This window comes from Lepidochelys olivacea (genome assembly GCF_965140295.1).
Source record: "Lepidochelys olivacea isolate rLepOli2 genome assembly, chromosome: 2".
In the NCBI taxonomy this organism is placed as follows: domain Eukaryota; kingdom Metazoa; phylum Chordata; order Testudines; family Cheloniidae; genus Lepidochelys; species Lepidochelys olivacea.
The window spans coordinates 162,474,128-162,491,245 of record NC_140412.1 but is presented as its reverse complement, the minus strand read 5'-3'; the positions used below and the strand labels follow the sequence as shown (position 1 = coordinate 162,491,245).

General features: G+C 42.2%; 1 protein-coding gene and 1 long non-coding RNA gene across 8 annotated transcripts in view; one reads left to right on the top strand and one right to left on the bottom strand.

Moving 5' to 3' along the window:
• Positions 1–4,034, bottom strand: part of GALNT1 (polypeptide N-acetylgalactosaminyltransferase 1) — a 200,778-nt gene extending 196,744 nt beyond the window's left edge. For 2 of the 5 annotated variants that reach the window (XM_084618227.1, XM_084618223.1), the window contains exon 1: positions 3,402–4,034. The gene's annotated coding sequence lies outside the window, so the exon portion shown is untranslated. Of the gene's footprint in view, positions 1–3,124; positions 3,375–3,401 lie in introns of those variants that run through there. The other 3 variants (XM_084618226.1, XM_084618224.1, XM_084618225.1) reach the window with 2 other exon arrangements.
• Positions 4,035–4,222: 188 nt separating this feature from the next.
• On the top strand, positions 4,223–15,450 carry LOC311515741. Of its 3 annotated transcripts, XR_014710215.1 has the most exons (4): positions 7,556–7,640; positions 10,751–10,839; positions 12,519–12,603; positions 15,158–15,450. It is a non-coding gene; the product is annotated as an uncharacterized lncRNA (long non-coding RNA). The 3 variants fall into 3 exon arrangements; XR_014710216.1 differs by lacking the exons at positions 7,556–7,640; positions 15,158–15,450 and adding an exon at positions 4,223–4,253 and having other exon boundaries at positions 12,519–13,621; XR_014710217.1 differs by lacking the exon at positions 15,158–15,450 and having other exon boundaries at positions 12,519–13,621.
• The last annotated feature ends 1,668 nt before the right edge of the window (positions 15,451–17,118 follow it).

The following is a 17,118-nucleotide window of genomic DNA, read 5'->3' as shown; positions in this document are numbered from 1 at the left end:
CCAGTATGTCAATTTCCACAATCCCAATAATTATGACAAGTTTAAATTAAATGTGAATTTAAAACAGAACTGTTTAAAAACTTCTAAAGAAAATTTAATGATCAACAGCCTCTCAACTCTAGCAGCACTACTGGACAAGAACATGTACTAAAAACTTGCAAGGTACAATTGATGTATCAAGATATGCGAGAGTCTGGATTGCGAGCTATCTGCAAGAGTTTAACACACACAGGAATCCTGAGGAGTTTTCCAACCTTCACGAAAGCTTATGCCCAAATAAATTTGTTAGTCTAAGGTGCCACAAGTCCTCCTTTTCTTTTTGCGAATACAGACTAGCACAGCTGCTACTCTGAAACCTTTCATTAACTGAAGTACCATTTTTAAAAATATTACTTCCATCCTGAAAATGTGGTTTTCGTATGTCTTAAGCTTTTTAAATTTTCAAGCATCAGTAAATACACTGAAACTGCTAGCTCCTTACACTTTCCTAAAATCCTGGAAGATATTCAGAGACCTTATTGAATTAATAGACTTCATTCCACAAATTAAGAATGAATGTGCAATAGTTAAATAATTACTTTTAGGAGATAGAAGTGAACACATTGGACATTTACTAGTAATAAAGAGGATGAAAGACTTTAAGATGAGAATTTAGAATTTTAAAGAAGCAATAGTATTTTTATACGGTCAGTTAAAATAGTTACCTAACCCAAGATTATGGCAATAATCTTGGGATTACAAACTTCTATGGTTCTAGAAAACCGAGATATGCAAATGAACACTTTTCAAGAAGTACAGAAAGCCAGATTCCAATTTTAATTTCTAGGCCAAATCCTATCCAGTGTACTCTCACAAAATTCCTGCTGAATTCAAAAGGAGTCATGTCCGATTACAGCAATTAGGTATGTGGCAATCTGGTCCTTGTAGTTCAATGTAGAAGTACATTGACAAAGCAACGTGAAGACTGTAGTGTTGATGTCTATACTGTATTGGTGCTCTGAACTGAGGAGTTCAGTCTGCTGTTAATCCAATACCTTTCACCAGTACTAATGTCACTAAAACAAATTTAATATATAAAAGCACTCAATTTTTATATTTAACTGATAACCTTGAATTCATCAAATGTGTAGTGTAATCAAAATAAGTGATCTAAGATTTATTAGACATGCACCCATCAATACACACTTTTTATTCTTATTTCCTTGGGAAATAAGAACAATTGGAGGTCTCAAAAGGGAAATAACGTAACATACAGGTTGACATATACATGGGCACTTGAATACCAGCCTTGCCAAATGAAAGGGTAGCAAAGACTAATAGCCTTCACTGACAAGATAGCAGCATCCTGTTCTGCCAGCACAACAGTTTGGCACGCAAGATTCACCACCACCACCTTCTGGCTAAATACTTTCAAAAACGAGTAGTTCCCATAATACCTTTCAACAAATCTAATTTGAGATGACAGGGGCATTTTAAAGTGTATATGTAAAACAGCTGCAGCACCTCAAAATTGAACCATCCAATGCCTGTCATACAGTACTTAGAGAATTTCCATGACACTGATTTACATCTCTAAAGCGTATTGTCCATCTAAAGTAAGTGTCTTTATTTGTATAATCTACCATTCTGAAAACAGTGCTCAATAATAAAATTCCAAGAACACTATCTCCTGGATCCCAGAAGTCTCAGCTCAGAAGTGATGCATGCCCTTGCTGTGCTTCAAGGATACCATTCACATCACCTCCTTTTAACTGTGCATCCACAATATTACTACCACCACTGGTTATAAAAATGTTTGCCTGCTGACCTGAGTTCAGATTTTTGTAGCCAATGTTGCAAAACTGATAAATATATATTGAAATCTTATACAGCCTTACCAAAACCATTTACTAAAACCTAACAATCCAGGACAAAACGAAGAACCTGAATAAAATTCCAAACCCCAGAAAATGATGAAGCTGGCAGTGGGAAGTGAAATGCTTTCTCCAGTACAAACAAGCTTTTGCAATAAAAATGGATTCTCTGGTGCCCTAAGTCAGAAATGTAACAGGCAGCATGGTTGCCACTGTTTTTGCAAAGGATCCCTAGCGAGGAGTAGTAGAGAGTGTATAAAATACATAGCTAGTTACATAGTTTTGGTTTGTACAGCTGTTGGTTGCTGTAAATTTACAGTTCATGTACCACCAACACAATTTATACAGAGAACAGAAAATTCTGGTTCACTTTTTTCACTGCCACAAAAAATATTTTCCAAAGGAGCTGCTGCATAGAAAGCCTTTATTTGGTCACTAAACAAAGTAAAACTATTTCCCCATGTTTATTTCTCCCCCACCGCTGTTCCTCAGACATTCTTGTCAACTGCTGGAAATGGCCCACCTTGATTATCACTACAAAAGGTCCGTCCGTGGGCCCCCCCCCCCTCCTGCTGGTAATAGCTCACTTTACCTGATCCCTCTCCCTACAGTGTGTATGGTAACACCCTTTGTTTCATGTTCTCTGTGTATATAAATCTCCCCACTGTATTTTCCACTGCATGCATCTGATGAAGTGAGCCTCACGAAAGCTTATGCTCAAATAAATTTGTTAGTCTCTAAGGTGCCCCAAGGACTCCTGTTCTTTTTGCGGATACAGACTAACACGGCTGCTACTCTGAAACCCCTAGAACTGTAGCAGTAACAAGTTCTGGATGCTGCTGAACGCAATGAGCTACTGTGACCTAAAAGATTTGGTCATTGTTAGTAATAAGTATGGAAAAAGAAAAAAGGTCCGTCTTTCTTAAAAAATACTAGCCCATTATTAAAATAATCAGTGGGGCCACATACAAACTAACTCGTTTTAAAACAACTGCCAAAAACAAAAGTGTTAGTTTTTTTTAAATCCCCTTCAACTTTATGAATTAAAAGGAAACAAAACAAACCCTCCTCAGAGTCCACTGGATAAGAGTCTGAGATATCAGTCACACATTATGTAATAACTATTATCTGAGCAAACTTCATGCGACAGTGGTGCAAAGAGGAAGAGCTGGGGGATGCAGCTGTTACTCTCCTGACCCCAGGCACAGAACAAGTTCCGTGCCGGTAGCAGCAGGTCCCCCTTTCCCTAAACGCCCCCGTCGCCTTCTCACCCGAGCTCTCCTGCAAGCCCCAGTCAAGGGGCGAGCGGGTTTTCTCACCCCCAGCGGCTCGGAGAAGCACCGCGCAGCGGCTCGGCTGCCTCCGCTCCTCCGGCGGTTTCGAGCCGCGGCTGTTGAGGCTTCCCGGCGATGACGAGGGGAACCAACGAGAACCAGTTTCTTCTTCTCACTGACTCGCTTCCTCAAGGCGGGTGAGCGCCCGAGCCAGCGGCCCCCGCTCGGCCCCGGTCGTGGGGGGAAGCAGCCCCCTCCCCAAAGCCTCACTCACCTCGCCACTTCGTCCGCAAGCGACGGGCCCGGCCGCGCTGCTCACACCCGGGGGACGCACCAGCAGCCGCCCGGAGAGCACCGAGCCCCCCGGCCCCGGGGAGCCGCTACTGGGGAGAGGAGCGGCCACTGCTCGGTCGCAGCGCGGAGTCCGCGCGGCCCGGCCCGGCCGGAGGGGGCGGGGGGGCACCAGGTGCGCGGCGAGGAGCGATCAGCGGGGTGACTCCGCCGGTGCCGGCGTGCGGGGGCGGGGTGGGGAAGCTCCGTCCCTCTCGCAAAGTTCAGGCGCGGCTGGCACCGGGTCCGCCTCCAGGCTCACAGCGGCGGCTGCAGAGACCCCGAGTCCCGGCGCTTGCGGCCGCTCCCGCCTGAGACTGGCCAGCGGCGCAGGAGACTCGCACCGCTCGCCGCCGCCGCCGCCGCCCCGGCCCCCTCCTTCCGCGGCCGCCGGGAGCCCCGCTCCGGGCGCTGAGCGAGTCAGTTACACACAGAGCCGCCGCCGCCCGCCTGGCGGGACCCCTCCGCCGCCCCCCGGCGCTGCTCCTGAGCGCCGCGTCTCCCGCACGCCGCTGCCTCCGGAGACCTCCTCAGCGCCGCGTCTCCATGGCCGGCCGGGGGCGGCGGCTTCCTCGCGGGGTGCGGGGGGGGGGGGAGGAGGGGGGAAGGGGTGGTAACGGCTCCGGCGCGCGAACACGTCTTCTGGAAGGTGGAGTCCACGCGCTGCCCCGGCCCCGCCCCCGCCCGTCCGGCTCCGCCCACCGGTAACCCGGATCGCCAGGGTAGCCACGTGGTGCACGACCTGCGGGGGGGGGCACGACTGGCGGGGGGGAGAAGGGGAGCTGTGCCTGAGGAGGTGAGTGGTGTGAGGCTGGGGAGGGGTGGAGTTGCGGTGTTATGGAGGCAGGGTATAAAGCTGTTCTGAATCATATTCATCTGTTAGTCTGCATTCATAGCTGCGCATCCCCCTCGCCATCCAGAGACTGAGGGCAGGGTGTTTCAGGGGAGGGTTTTGGCTGTGATGCAGGACTGCCCATAGGGGGTGAGCAGGACACTCAATATGCCTGCTCTCGACCGCACCCTTTGCATACTGTATTTAATTGGAAGCAGCTGTCAGACATAGATTTTGCCCGTTCGTTTTTTCAGATCGGAGAAAAAAAGGGCCTTTTTTTGTCGAACGTGCACTTTCTTTGGCACAAAAAGTTTAGAACGTATAGGGAAGAGACAGATGTATTGTCCTCAAGGCATTACAGATGGTATGGAGCCATAGTCTGTTTTGGATCCTATAACTGTGCAACTGTATTTTTAATATATGCAACACAAATATCTTTATGCAATCTTCTAGTCTAGTTTTTCAAAGTAACACATTTTTTGCAGGCAGATACTATACTATGCACATGCATACTCTACAGATGTCACAATAAGATGATCAGCACGTATGGCACTTCCTATATAATCGTTGCCATTTCAGCCTCAGTTAAGTCAGTGTACAGCTGCACTTGGGTTACTGTAGCTCCAGAAGGGAGCTGATCGATGTAGTGTGCAAGCATTATATATGGGGTAGAAGAAAGTGTTGTTTTAACATTACTCCATAAGGTTCTGATCCTGCATTTAGTTCTGTAGAGACAAACCCCTGCAAGTACGTGGAACCCCATTGCAGTCATAGATCTCTGCCCAGGCACAGGGAGTTACCCATACAGAGCTCATGGCAGGATTAGGGCTTTTGACACATACAGAAGGTAGTGAGATTTTTATGTAGAGAGCATTTAATTCAACTGGAAAGATACTCCAAAGAGTAAAGCAAGTCATTAGGCAGTGATATTTTCCAGCTGGAACAGGGCTTCTGAAAACGATTATAGTTTTTATCAGGGTGGATTTGATTTAAATCATGATTTAAATCACTAGTCAGGAAGACTCAATTTAATCGTGGATTTCTACATAAAAGTGGATTCTTGTTGGTTGTTATAACCTTACTACAGATTCTTCACAACTCAGAGATAGATGGATGTAGGTTTCATTTTTAGAAGGTGCACACTATAAATTTTAAAAGTGATTTTGAAAACTTTTCAGATTAGTTTCACAGCTATATCAGAAAATGAATGATTGTTTGGTTATTTCATTTACCAAAGGTAATTGTAGCAGATATTTATGAAGTCATTGGGAGGTGAACTATCCCCAATTCAACAGGTTAATCATTAATATTTGGAGGATTTTCTTGCCATGCTGTATTAGGAGGAGAACATCACCAGACAGACATTTAAATGGTTTTCTTTAACTAAAACAACAACATCATGTATTCTGGATTTTTTTCTTCAACAGCAAACATATAATATTTTAACAAAACAATCATATGAATTTTTGAATTGAGTTAAACATTCACATTTTTTAAAATCAGGTTTGTTTTTGTTAAAATTGTTTTTAACTAAAATAGTTAAATGAAATATTTAAAAAAAAAACAAAAATTAAATTGACTGTGTCAGTGAGGTCAACATAAGAAATTTAAAATATTGGCTTCTGCAGCTAACTCATAGAATATCAGGGTTGGAAGGGACCTCAGAAGGTCATCTAGTCCAACCCCCTTGCTCAAAGCAGGACAAATCCCCAATTTTTGCCCCAGATCCCTAAATGGCCCTCTCAAAGATTGAACTCACAACCCTGGGTTTAGCAGGCCAGTGCTCAAACCACTGAGCTGTTCCCCTGCCTTGTCATCTTCATCTTCCTGTTTGTTCCTAATCTGGAAAAGAAAAACAAGCTTTCCTGCTTTTTCAGGTCCCAAATGATTTCTCAATTTGGACTGAATTAGTCAAAGGAAGAAAATATTTTTTCTACACCAGCAGAAGAAGCTACTGCTGTTAAAAGTGAAATGATCACTTCAACAGTCTCTGAATCCAAGTGCTTAAGTGACTTCCACCAGTTCACTGGTGTGACTTTCTTTAAAGCATTGTCAGGAAACATATATTTCTGGAATGGCTCTTATTCCCAAACTGGGTCTCTTTTACGACCTGCAGCTATTATAGGTTTTCCCTTCTAATGAGAGAATGGTATGGTAGATCTCAAATCAATGAAGGCTACATTCAGAAAGACCTCAAGACTTCTGGAATATGGTGCTTAGTTTCACTTTTGTTTCTACTGCCTGTCCCTCCCTTCTCACATTTATCTCCAGACTTCTTATCCAGATGTATTCCACCCCCAACAATCTTCTGTTCATTGAACTTTTTGAAACTTTGCACTTTTAGAGAGAGGTAAGGGATTGACTCTGTGTACACAAATTTGCAGAGGGACAATAGGGTTGAGGTCTGTTATTTCTCACTTCTATATATCGTTTGTTTGTTTATTTATTTAAAAACATTTTTGCTGTTAACAAGCATGTTATCTCTGGAGACACAGATCCACAGTTTGAGAACTGCAAAACTAAGCATCTCTAATGGTATCTTCTAGACTGAGCACTGAGTCCCATTGGGTAGATTGAAAGATTAACCTAAATAATCTATACAGAAGTCCCTGGAACCCCATAAAATTGGGTCCCTAATCCATGAACTATTGGAACTCATTTACAAAACTTTTCTTAAACATTACATGAATATATTGTCTCATACTATAGAATTAGAATTTATAATCCCTATTCCATGATGAGATATCATTGAGCTATAATGCATCTTAATTAAACTATCTTTAGATAGGGTTTTTTCCTCAAAAAGCATTTTATATAAAAAAAATCCAATTTAAATTAAAAAATCCAATTTTTTTTAATCATTGATTTTTATCCACCCTGCACACATACTTTTGCTTGCATATGTTTCTAAATTGCTCGTTTCAATGCCCTCTTTAAAAATCTAGTCTTCAAATCAAAACCTGTGTGAAGAAAATATTAGAATCACTGTAAACAATAAATCTTCTAATTTTTTTTGGAAACAATGTAAAGCTTTTAAAATTGTTTACATCACCCAAAAATGTGCTAAGTGCTTTACAGATATATATAATTAGGTAGTTTGCTGCTAGATTTGCTACTCTAAGAACATCAGCAGTTGTTTATCCCCTTTTTTCTAACAATTCCATCCATGTTTTCCTTCCAAGCTTCCTCATTTAGCACTTGTGTTCCCCTTCCCAATTAATATAGCACATAACCTGAGTTATTTTCTTTTCTATAATTGTAAAGGTCCTTGCTACCTGTTGCTCCTGGTATATGTCACTGCTGTAGACTCTCTTTCCAGGAGGAAACTGGGGTCTTTTTAAAAGGGCCACTGTAAGTATTTATGCTTCCAAATCACTGATTTTGGAAGTTTGTCTGTTCATAAGGATTTACTGAAGATGAGAGACAAGCCATGCAAGTTCAGAATCTATATTGACTTCTACAGATGTTGATTTTATAACAGACCATGAACATGTATTTGCAGAATCACGTTTCTCAATATTTTTTGTCATGCACAGTTGATGGTTATATACAGCCCTGGGTTTGGAAACATTCCAGAATATGTTTAAGATAATCACTAGATGAAATGTGCCTCTTTAAGAAGTAAGGGTTGGATGATAGAATACAAAAGTTCCATAGTGGTTGGACTCCAACTGTCTGTTCTTAAATTCTTGGCCTGTGGAAGCTCTGGCCTAACCAGAGGGGACCTAGTGACTATTGGAATCCACAGGCCTTAGTTAGTTGCCTAGGCTCTCTAGGCAATGCATGGAGAGAGTTAGGTGCCTAAAGCCTGGTCTGCACTAGAAAATTAGGTCAGTTTAACTGTATCGGTCAGGGGTGTGAAAAATCCATGGTTTTAAATCAACCTAAGTCCCCATGTAGACAGCGCTAGGTCGATGGGAGAATTCTTGTGTCAATCTAGCTACTGCCTGTCATGGATGTGGATTACCTCTGCTGACAGAAGAACCCTTCCCATTGGCATAAGTAGTGTCTACACTGAAGCGTGCAGCTGCAGCGGGGCATTTGTACTGCTGTGGCATTTTAAGTGTAGACAAGCCCTAAGAATGGGATTCAGAGAAGCCAGCATGTTGAGCTTAAAATAGCCAATAGAGAATGCCAATGAGGGGTGTGGGCCTAAGCACCACCCAAAGAGATTTAGGCACTTAAATTGAGGCCAGAGGGAAGCATGTCCCTCCATTTGAGATTCACAGCCATGACCCATCTCCAGGAATTAGGCACCTAAGTTCCTTCTCACAAATAGGAACAGCTGTTACCACCCCTCTTATAACCTTTGGCCCACCTACCCACAGTGTGGGAGACCCAGTTTCAATTCCTCTGCCTGCTGTGGAAAATGGATTTGAACCCAGGGTTCTCTCCTTTTGGGGGGGGGGGGAAATAGTACCCTAACCACTGAGCTATGGGGCATTCTAGAGCAGGCCTCTCTCCTGTTGAATCTGTTCCACAGTGTATAATTAAACATGCACTGGGCCAGAAAAAGAGAGACAGAGTGGATTGCAATACCTAAATCCCTTTGTGGATCAGGGCCTTAGGTATTGCAATGTCTAACTTTTAGGCACTAAAAAAAAAAATCACTGAACAACGAGATCCACAAAATCTGAGTTAGGAACCTAGGCTCCCTATACAAAGAATAGGGAGAGAGAGAGAGAGGTGACTTAGACTGCAAGCCACAAAAGCCAACACACTAGGCAAGGAACTGCCTAAGATAGCCAGTGTGAGATGTCAGTGCTAGGGGTGCATCATAAGCCCCCTCCCTAGGAGTTTGGCTTCTAAGTCTGAGCTTCAGGGAGGCACTTATCTCTGCTTGGGATCCACAGCTGGGAACTCCTTTCCTGGAGTCAGGCAGTTTAGAAGCCTAAACAATTTCTTCCAAGATTGAGTTAGGCACCTGCCTAACTCCACACAAAATGGGAGGGAAGGGAAGTGGGGAAGGCCCACTCTCAGAGCATTTAGTCCAGTGGTTAGGGTACTCGTTTGGGAGACCCCAAATTGAATTCTCCCCTCTGCTTGATGAAAGGGGATTTGAATAGTGAGGCCTCACCCCTCAGGGTCATGCCCTAACCACTAGATTCGAGTGGATCTCACTATTTCTGACCCAATTAATATTTAATTAAATTAGGACAACTTCAATGGCAGAAATTGAGAATGCCCCACATCAGATTAGGCACTCACCTGAGAGGTGGCAGATATCTGTTCAAATCTCTCTCCTTATCAGGCAGTGGGGAGAATTGAACCAGTGGTTACCCACATCCTAACTGCATACCCTAACCAGTAGGCTATAGGTAACAAGGGAGGCTATCTTCTGGCCAATTTTGTATGGAGTTAGGCAGCAGCTGCCCACGCCTCCCAGATCAGGCCCTGTAGACGAGATAGGTGGAGGCAAGCCTGTCTTTCCCCAGTTTGTGGCATGCAGGGCTTAGATGGGAGACAGGTATCCACATGCCTAGAATGAAACAGCAGTCCACGTACCCAGAGGGACAGACATAGGTGCCTGGGGAACTTTTACAGCAGAAATGTAGGCACCAAGTGAGTGGAGGTACCTAGAGGATTAAGTAGCAGCCAAACAGGGATATTGTGGATTGCCTGGGGTTTAGGCACCTAAGTACTTTTGTGGATCTAGCTCTTAGGGAATAGTGTAACAAGTTTATGGTATTTGTATTTTGAAAAGTGTGTTGAGATTCAGTGTTAAGGTATTGCAATCTATTAGTTTAATATTTTATAAGAAAGTGTTCTCTTGTTAATGTTTATATTGCATTTTTCACTGGGATACTGGAGCTGAAAAATAGATCTATTTTAAAGAAACCTCTTTCTATTGGCTTGTAATTATTTCCATTGCATCACTTTTGCTCTCAGTTGAGTTTTATAGCCATATTTCTCCTTCAGACATGACATTCATTTCCTATTAATGGGAGCTGTGCAAGGATTGAAGGTCAGTTTGGCCTTTAGGATTCCACCTAACTGAAATAGGCTGGGTTATGGCAGGGGAAAATAACTATTAGCATTGTTTATTTTAGAGATTCTTAATTTCACAAGCTGTCTGCATTAGTCTTTCATGGTCCTATTGACTGGGAACAATTTTTAAAACAGTGTTTCCAAGCTTTTTTGGGCTACTAACTGAAAATGAGTTAGGACTTTTCCACATAAAGTCATCTTTCAGATTTAAGCTTAGGATGGCTGGTAAAAAGTGTTCTACAAAAAAGTATGATTTGATTTTCCTTGCTCATCTGGGATCTCCTGCATCATTTCTGGCTCTTACTTGTTTCTTTAGCCAAAAAGCAATTTGTCATTTTTCACCAGTTTTTCAGGAGTAGATATTCATGTATGATGCAGACCTGCACAGCTTTTATGTATGTATCCAGGGCTTCCATTTATCTGGTTATTTTTTCCCACTCAGAGGTTTTCATGAAGCTTTCCTTCCTTTTCAGGTTGAGGGAGAACTGAGTGTTGCATGTCCTCTTGCTCTGACTTGATTTGCCCCAGCATATCTTGAACTCCATCACATGTAGCATAAGAGGTAGGAGTTACAGCATGTCCTGAAACATTAGTGTAAGTACATGGTAAGAGAAAATACTGCTGGGAATTTTTGCTCTTTGATTTAAATTACAATCTGCCCCACTATCTTCTTTGTCTAATAGACTGATACTGCATTTTGACGCATTAGTTCCTGACTAAGAGCAGGTAGAAAATACAAAACCCCCATTCTGCAAACAAATGTATGCTTAATTTTACTACCGTGAGTGGTCTTGATGATAGTTATCAATAGGATTACTCTCAGAAATAAATTTAAGAACATGTAAAAGTTTTTGCAGGAGTGGGCCCTTACAGCTCAACAGTAATTTAGCCAAATTTTCCAAAAAACAAGTTAACCTGCAAGCATAAGAATTTCAGTTTTAAACAGTAATTTTCAGAAAGTTATAAGCACTTTAAAAAAAAGTGTTGGCATAAAAGTGCCTGCAGTATAGCATCTCTAGTGATCTCAATGGAGTGCTTAAGCATTTTCATTCCATATGTCATTATTTGTTTTGATAATTATTTCAAAGTTTATTTTAAACAAGGAAAACATCAAGAAGAGAGAACTGTGTTTCCAGGATGTTTCTGGCAGAGTGACAATGTGCTTTCATATATTGCAAAACACTCATGTAGTGAGACAATCCGCAACTACCAAATATAGCTATTTAAACTATAAAAGAAAAATAACTCCTATACAAATATATCCTGTGACCTCAGGGGAATAGGATTTGTCGCGAACAGTTCTAGTCTAGACAAAGTGAAACTGATTGATTCTATCCTTGAAGAATTGTCAACGAGCTAGCTGAGCTATTCTCTAGTAAAAATAGGTAGCCTTAGGGCAACATAAATGTGTAATAAATCACTGAAAGATGAAGTCTCTATTTTGTTTGTATCATTTAAGCTTTATTTTATGAATAAAGACAAGATATGATTGTATGTAGCTGTTAGTTTATAATTCTAACTCTAGTTAATAAAACTAACTCTTCTCTCATGCAGTATTAAAATAATACGTAGTATTTCAGTACTTGATAGCAAGGATTTTCTAGCAACTTTTGTCCTTGCAGCAGATTGGATCCAGGTAGTCTCAGTTCCTGTCCCCGAGGTTTGAAAAGGCATTATGAGCAATTAAAATTGGAGTAGCCACCAAATATTTTGACATGAGGACCTGTCACTGACATCTCCACCAGATGCTCTAATCCATTCATCGCTACTCACCCATAGTTACGCCACAGTGGTTCAGTAATACCCAGGCTTGTGTGGAAGTTGAAACAAGGAGACCCTGTAGGGGCTGGAGGCCTCTGGAAAATCAACTTGGAGAACAACCATCTGAAAGTGCAGGTGCTTTCTGAAAAGTGATTGTAAAACGCTATCATGGACATCCGTCTTTGTCTCTCCATTTCTAGAATAAATATGCTCAGGTTACAAGTGAAAAAAAATTGCCCCAATTGCCTGGTCTGCAGAGGCAATATGGGTTCTTTCCTTCTCATGCATTATCACTAGTTTAATTTTTAAAAAAGGTTCTGGGGGCCAAATGATCTCAGTCATAACTTTTGAGTTCAGAAACGTCAGTGACAACTCTGCAACCCGTTTGCCTTCAATGACTTTGCACAGAGGCTAGTGATTAGAACTTAGTAATCAGCACTTGATAATGCAAATGACGCTCACTCTTTTTTTTTTTTTTAGCTGCGTTGACTCTGCAGAGCTAGAGGAGGGAAAAAAAAGCAGGAAAATCTACTCTTTATTTGCCCAATGATACCTGCTGATTTTAGTAAGTAAAATAACTTTTCAGAGCAGAACAGCACCTTAATGAACACTTGAAAAAAATTCATTGGCTGCCTTTTCTACAGTAAGGACCACATTGATTAGTATTCATATTTAAGACCGAGGACTCCACCCATAAAGTAATCGACATACTACTTTTACTGCCCACAAGATATGAAGAAGTCAAAAGGGTAGGTTCACATTACAACACAACAATTGCCAGATCATCTAGAATGCATCACTGTTTTGCGTCACATTTAGTATTTACATAAAAGCATTACCAAACCAATTTTTAAAGTCAGTTATTTCTGTACGCTCCTCTTTTCAGTATAAGAGTCAATTTGTATTTCATCTCTTTTCTCTCCTATAATCTTCAGGAGTTCAAATTACATCTTTAAATTATCTCTGTTTTTACCAAAGTTACTTCCATTTTCGGTGGATGTATCTCAGATAGACAGGTGGGCTGAAATATCTGACTACTGTAGATGTATGTGTTGGCAATAATTAACTGCTTCAGATAAGCTTAATACAGTTGGTGATTGTTGGCACAAGGTAAATGGCAATTGTCATCTTTTCCCACTACATCTTGGCCCGGTTTCCTTCTCATTGTCTGGTCAGTTCTAAGGAACTCATCTTTCCCGCCTGAGATTTGATCTCTGGACCTGGTTACTCCTGGGGGAATTCTGCACCACTGCGTGGATGCATAATTAATGAGCCATGCATATTTTTATTTTTTTGCGCAGAAAAAGCTTCTGCCAGAATGTTGCTGCAGTTCCGCCTTTTTCCCACTAGAGGACTCTGGGGTGCTAGAATAGAGCAGCAACTCCCAGCAGAAAATAACTTCTGCAGTTCCACCTTTTACTCATCAGAGGGTGCTGTGGCGATAGAACACAGCAGTCGCTGCCAGCCAGCTAAAGAAGAGAAAGAGCCTGCCTTCTTTGCAGCAGCTGTCAGGCCAGGTTAGGAGACAGGGGCTATGGGAAGATAGACCGTGGGGCTGCTGCGGGGTCACACAGGGGCTCATAAGGGCTAGTGGGGGAGAACAGACAGGGGCAGGGGCTGAATGGGAGTGGAGGTGCAGGGCCACATGGGCAGAGGGGGGTGCAGAGCTACAGGGGGAGGGGGTGGCTGAGTGAGGGCACAGAGACACATGGGGAAGGGGTGCAGGGCCACATAGGGACAGGGGAGTGGCTGAGTGGGGACACAGAGACACGTGAGGACAGGGGGAGGTGGAGGAACACATGGGGACAGGGGCATGTGCCTGACTGAATGGGAGAGGCTAGGGGTCAGCCAGGGTCTGCATGGGGGAAGCTTCCTAACAGTCCCTCCCCGCCCCCCCAAAAAAACCTGTTCCATACATTTCCTACTCATACCCAACAACCCTCCAAGTTCACACCCAGCAATTACTTCCCTCTCCCTCAGCTCCTCCGTTACTCCTGACTCCCCCAAACCTATGCAGTGCTTCTAATGGGTATGGGAAATATGGTTCTGTATTGAAGTTTAAATTATTATTAGAGTTCTGTATTAATATGCCTAGTAAATAATCTATTTGTCAAAAAAACATTTTCTGAATATGTTTTGTTTTCTGTATTGCTGCAGACTTACTTGCTAACAGGTATTTTGAAATAAATGACAAAATAATTGAAACTGGTGTGATTATATTGTTACTTTGACAAATAACATTTGCAGAATTTGAAAATATTGTGCACAGAATTTTTATTTTTTTGTTGAATTCCCCCAGGATTAAACTGGTGTACAATACTTAGACATTCAGATAACTCTTCCAAGGTATAAAGATGTCCTTCTCTATAACTCTGGGATAATTGGTCTCATTGAACTACTGAGTTAAAGATTTTCAGCTTTCGCTAAATAGTTTCACATTATCATAGCGCTGTTTCCTAGTCTTGACTCTTTTCTGCTTCCTTTGGCTCAGTCTGTTACTACAAATATAAAATCTTTTAACCAACGTTCATGTGAGTAATAAAGACTCTAGCTATATCATCTTGGTGTTACTATACTCCTTGTTCTTGGAGTATACTACTCCTCCCTACCAGTCAAAGGACACACTGACTTTAGCCAACACAGCTAAAAATTGTGTTAATCTTTATTTCACAGGTTTTTCTCAAATGGTCTTACAACCTTTTAAGTCGTGATGATGGCACATTTCAGGGACACACATCAATTACAGGTTAAGGGTCTAAGCTAGAATTCAGAGGAAAGGTAGAATGGGTACCATGCTCAGAATTTCTTCTTTGTATGGGGAGACTTGCAGGAGGCATAATTGCTCATTCAGCTCTGAAATTTGGTGTCTGGATACTTTTTTCCTGTTTGCTTGATTGCCATTGGTCGTTGTTTCCCTATCCATTGTGCTCCTCATCCTCCTCCCTTTTCTTACTCCCCAATCCCTCCTACCATTCACCTCTTCCACTTCTGCCCTGAGTGCCCTCTCAACCCCGCAAGATAGTTTTTTATAATGTTATGAAAATATAGATAAAAAACAATAAAAGGAACGAATAAGGCCTGTGCCAGTCATCATCATGACACTGATAATATCATTGCAGCTGATTCAGAATGAAATGAGGAGGCCTGGAGAGGAAGGTGAGATCAAACAAGGTGCCAAGAAGAGAAGCTGAATGTGCTAGAGATTTTTAGTTCAGCTTTCACTATTTTCATTGGTGAAAATGGATGCCATCTGGAACCATTTTAATGCCTAAGATATAATTCCTATACCCCACACCAGAACTGCGTACAGTAGCATGGCACAAGGACAATATGCAGTGATTAGAAGACAGATTCATCCATGAGTGGAGGCAAGTGCTGGAGGAACTGCTTAACTGTTGATCTGCTCACCCCTTCTCCCTCTGGGCTTGCCTACCTCTTCTAAACCTTTCCTTAATGGCAGTGCAGAGAGCTCTCCCACAGAACACAGCTTTGCTGGTCCAGTAGGATGTTCTCTCCTACACATGGAACCACTCAACTCCTGCTTCCTTCAGCACCCTCAGAAAAGGGGGCAGGCTCCAAAACACATGGCAAATCTCTTCCTTTTTTTCTCCACTCTCATATTTTTTTAAATTTTAAAAATGCATTACTTTTAAAGATATGAACAAAAGTGAGCATGAGTGAGTGGCATGTAGAATAGGTACAGAGAGATTATTTCATCAAAGATAACAAGCAAATATACTGCAACCACCTATACAGGTCTGAAATCAAGTTGAAGCAAATCTAGGATTTGCACAGTGAACAAATTCCCCCTGCATGTCAAAGGGCCTAAGCCCTGACCACTAGGCAATGCTCCCCACGAGAGCAAACCATTGCAGTGCAGCTTCTCTTATTCAAAAGCAGTGGCATGTCAGAAAGCACAAAGGTGCCTGAGGAAAAACTGCATGGACGGATAATGAATGTTGACATCACTGGCAACTGTTGGGGGTTGAAACTACTTTCAACTATTGGGGGTTGATATGATTGGCTTTAAAAGACAAGAAGCTTGTGTTTGATATGGTGATACAGGGGAACCAATGGAGGGATGCAGAGAGATGGGTAATGTGGTTAGAGGGATGAGCCAAGAAGATATTTGCACCTGGAATTTGGGTGGATTTAAGGGGGCAAGAATGCATTTGTCAAGACTAGAGAGGAAGGTGTTGCAATAGTTGAGATGTTGGAGGGCTTGGATGAGTTTTATCTCTGTGGGCAGAGAGAGAAGTCTGGATCATAGGGAAGTTTTGCAGGAGGAAGCAGCACAATTTAGATGTGGCCTGGATGTGTGGGTCTACAGAGAAGGCTGAGTCAACGATAATGCTCAGACTTGGCCTGTGTTGCAGGAAGGATGATGGTGCCGTCCACAGTAACGGAGAAAGAGGCCCGTTCTAAGGCAAATCTTTAATCTTTTAGCTTAACTAGCTAGGTTGGGTGCACATTAGAGTGAAGATCTGAAGGTCCCCACTTCAATTCTGGCTTCTTGTGGTAGGTTCTCCATCACTGACAATTTTTAAATCAGATTGGATGTTTTTCTAAAAGAGATGCTCTAGGAATTTTTTCAGGGAAGCTCTATGGCCTGTGTTATACAGGAGGTCAGACTATATGATCACAGTGGTCCCTTCTGGCCTTAGAATCTATTAATCTATTAAAGTAAGATTCATTTCAAATTAAATACACTAATTATTTTATACTTAAGTCTTTTGTAGAAAGGGGTTATATTCCAAGAGTGCAATTTCTGAGAAGTTCTCCCATAATGCAAAGTCTTAAAAGTCTATCAGCATTCCACTACAAGTGAACAGCGTAGGTACGTGAGCAGAGAACGTAGCAAGTAGTAGATATTTTTAAGAGGCTGACATAAGTAGGTGCTTAGTGCAATGCCCAGATACCACAAGTCCCAGTGGAATGTTGAAGACTAATATGGGAAAGAGCTGACTGGAGAAGGTAAATGGAAGCATAGAAATGCAGGGCACATTTACTCATCCTTAAGTCAGGTGTTTGAAATCTGACAACCTTTTGGTAAACTCTCCAGTCTGGTATGGTGAATGGG